The 3,959-nt window shown below is 36.7% G+C and overlaps 1 non-coding gene and 1 pseudogene across 1 annotated transcript; both read left to right on the plus strand.

Annotated features, from left to right (window-relative positions):
- Nucleotides 1-2,135: 2,135 nt before the first annotated feature.
- Nucleotides 2,136-2,207, plus strand: TRNAD-GUC (transfer RNA aspartic acid (anticodon GUC)). The gene has a single exon. It is a non-coding gene; the product is annotated as a tRNA-Asp (tRNA).
- Nucleotides 2,208-3,531: 1,324 nt separating this feature from the next.
- LOC116434230 (U2 spliceosomal RNA) lies at nt 3,532-3,710 on the plus strand (annotated as a pseudogene).
- Nucleotides 3,711-3,959: the final 249 nt, after the last annotated feature.

The following is a 3,959-nucleotide window of genomic DNA, read 5'->3' on the forward strand; positions in this document are numbered from 1 at the left end:
TCCGTCAGTAACCACTGGAGGAACCGCATCAATAAAATCTCCATACACAAACACAATGAACTCTTTCCTGCCATTAATAGTATATTTCGCCCTAAAGATAGTAACAACATTGAAACACTCAGAATACATACTTCTAACTCCATTCTTATCGAAAAAGCAGATCTCAATGTCAACCAGCTAACGAAAGATAATAGCTCAAATTCTACTATCATAACCAACACCCAAGACAAATTAAACATTCTTGGCGCACACTTTGAATCCGTACACACTCAGAACCTCCACATGGGTAAACGCCAACTGACAAATATAATACAACAGAAAGTAAACGCACTGCAGACAGACATACTACAAGACAGGCAAAACAACGTAACAGTATGTAAATTCACACCCAATAACACGGCAGACCACCCAGACGAATCCTCCATTCCCCCCAATTATTTCACTAGCTCCATCAAACTAGTAAATACATTTAAAAACTTAAATAATAAAAAATCATCCAGTTTTGATGGAATCCCAAATATAGCTTTGAAATATCTCCCTAGACAATATGTTTACAATTATAGCATAATTTTCAACAACTGTCTAAATTCCTATTATTTCCCCACAACCTGGAAGACTGCCAAACTAATAACTATTAAAAAGAAAGGCAAGGATGGTAGTGATCCCAATAGCTACCGCCCAATAAGTCTCCTCCCAAACATTAGCAAGGTCTTCGAAACAACAATAAATGATGCCATTGTTAGCTTTAGCAATTCCAGAGAAATAATCCCAGAATTTCAATTTGGTTTTCGCCACAGGCACTCCACAATACATGCGATTACAAAGTTCACCTCAGACATTTGCTGGGCACGAAATGCAGGAGAAATGCAGTCCTCATAGACTTAGAAAAAGCTTTTGATACTGTTTGGTTGGATGGACTCTTCTTTAAACTATTAAAGAAAGAATTTCCTATTCATTTAATTAAAATCATTTGGAACATGTTGCATGATAAAAAATTCTTTGTAGTAAATGGACAAGTCAGTTCCAGCAGATCTTTCAGAATCGACAATGGCCTACAACAAGCCACAGTTAACTCTCCTGTCTTGTTCAACATATTTATAAGCGACCTTTTACAAATGTATAGCCTAAATAGCGACAATAACAGAATGGCAATAGCTTTTGCAGATGACTTATTAATCTATGCTAGAGATAATAAAGTATCAAAAATCCAGTCAACCCTACAAGAAACTTTCAATAAAGTTCAGGACTACCTCCATACATGGAAATTAAAACTAAACATTAATAAATGTGAAACAATCTTGTTCAGACCATATATATCAATCATATAAGATGCCAATTACGATACACGTAAACATGCTGGCAAATTTCAAATCCACGACAGGTTAAATCCAAATTCTAAAATTCCACATAAAAACATTCGCTACTTAGGCATACATATAGACTTTAAACTTAATTATAATTTGCATGTTAGTTTACAAATAGAAAAAGCACAAAAAGCATTCCTATCTCATAAACGACTTTTCTATTCAAAAGACCTTGATAGGCGCGTCAAAATTCTTTGTTACAAGCTTCTTATACGACCGATCCTGACCTACGGCTGCCCCATCTGGTTCAACATCAGCGCTGGAACCATGGAACAACTGCGAGTCTTCGAGATGAAATGCCTGAGAGCCTGCCTCAGCAGATACCGGACACCGGAGTCAAACTACACCAAACTCATCAAAAACTACAAATTATATGAAGAAGCAAACCTGATTAGAATCGACCTATTCATTTTAAAACTAATTAGAAACCATTGGGCCAACGTTCACAAAATCACAACCAATGGCCCCATTCGCTGCTCCACACTACCTAATATCTTATATTTCAAGAAAGCCATGAAAACAGGATACACCCCACCAGAGTCCTTCATTTACCTTGACAGTGTAGGCTATATCCAAAACTCAGATAACGTACCAATCATCTACCATGCACACAGAAGAACTTTCGACAAACACATCACATACAATAAGAACATTAGATTCGACGACCCTGACATGCGTTATAATTACAAACTATCCAATATAGATAAAAAAGACAAACATAGGCATAATATTAATAGATACTGGTGGCTATAACTTATGAAAAGTGAAAATTCCTCGGTAGTATAGTGGTCAGTATCCCCGCCTGTCACGCGGGAGACCGGGGTTCGATTCCCCGCCGGGGAGTAATTATTTTTAATTTTGCTTTTGTACTATTTTGGCGTTCTCTCCAACCTCGTATATTGTTCCACATACCGCACAGTGATAATTGTTCTCAAAACAATTCATTTCTCACCCCTTCCCCCCACCCAAAAACCCCAACCAGATTGTATAGTCCTACCTGTGCCGTTGCTATACATATTTAATTATTTTTAGCGTATAAGTACCCAACTTTGTAAATATCACCTGTAGCATTAAGTGCAGTTCCCATGTATATAGCGACCATTCTGTTATCCTTTTTTTGTATGTTTAGGTTTATTGTACTACCTTGTAAATATTATTTATTGGCACAATAAACATACTGTTACAAAAAAAAAAGTGGTCAGTATCCCCGCCTGTCACGCGGGGGACCGGGGTTCGATTCCCCGCCGGGGAGCCCTCTTGAATTATCTTGATTTTACTATAACACATTTTAATTTCATTTACTGTATTCTACCTATTTTAATTTAATTGACTAACTTCTTTTCTTTCTTTCTGTATTTTTATCTGTCATAATTCTACTTTTACTCTCTTCACGTACTTACACTAAACGCCTTTTTAACTTAATCTATGCTTGAGCAGCTTCCCCTGTCCTGCTTTCCGCTTCTTCGCATTTGAGTACGCGCGCACGCCCTATTTATTTATTTATCCTGCTTGTCTACCTATTCGCCTATATACATATTCATTTATTTATCTATTGTACCCTATTTTATTAATTTGTTTATTGGTCTATGTACATATTTATCTATCTATTGTATTCTATTTATTTATTTATTTATTTATGTATTTGCTTATTTATTTACTTATTTATTTATTTTATTTCTGTTTGCTATATATATCTATGTATTTTATCTACTCTACTTATTTTTATTTATATTTATTTTTGTCTACATTTATTAATTTATCTAATTGATATGGCGAAGGATCGGGCACTTGATGACCCGAAACCGGCTATACTAGCTATAAACTATTACTATAATTATCTACCAAATTTTGCCTACGCATGTATCTATTTGATTATGTTGTTTTGTTTTGTTGCTTACTTATGTATTTATTTATATGTTTATGTTTATGTTTATTTATTTATTTATGTATTTAAAAAATTTATATAGATACATTAATAGTCGAGTATAGCCGTGCTCAAATAGTTAGCGAAACTGAAAAACCCGCATATGTTAAAACCAAGTATATATATATATATATATATATATATATATATATATATATATATATATATATATATATAAGTCACCTTCGCCGTAAAGGCGTAATACTGTACCTACCCCTGGCCGAACAATGTAAGGTCGGGGGAACATTTCCTGAAAATAAACGTCTTTATCTGTTCTTATCAGCTTGATATCTGATACACTCCGCATCGCGGAGTCAGAATATTAACCTGATTTTTGGAGTCAGGCGGATCGCTGGGGCTCGCTCCACTTCCGCCGCGAGTCGGTCCGGCACTGCAGTGCCGCCGGAAACGGCTCAATTTGCGCTGCAATTGAGCTCCTACCTTTTCTAATAGCCGGATCAGCTCGCTGGACTCCAAAAACTAGTCCCTTTTGGTATTCTGACTCCGCGATAAGTACCCGACTCCGCGGTAGTATTTAACTTCACGGGTCGCGATACTGCGCAACAGTGCGGGCCGAGTTGCGATCGGGCGTGTGCGCGGCAAGGTCTGTACACGATCAGTGCTCGAGGTGTTGTGCGGTGAAGTGTAATAAGTGCCTTTGCCGCGGGACC

The sequence above is a fragment of the Nomia melanderi genome, unplaced genomic scaffold (assembly GCF_051020985.1).
Source record: "Nomia melanderi isolate GNS246 unplaced genomic scaffold, iyNomMela1 scaffold0451, whole genome shotgun sequence".
NCBI classification, from domain to species: Eukaryota; Metazoa; Arthropoda; class Insecta; order Hymenoptera; family Halictidae; genus Nomia; species Nomia melanderi.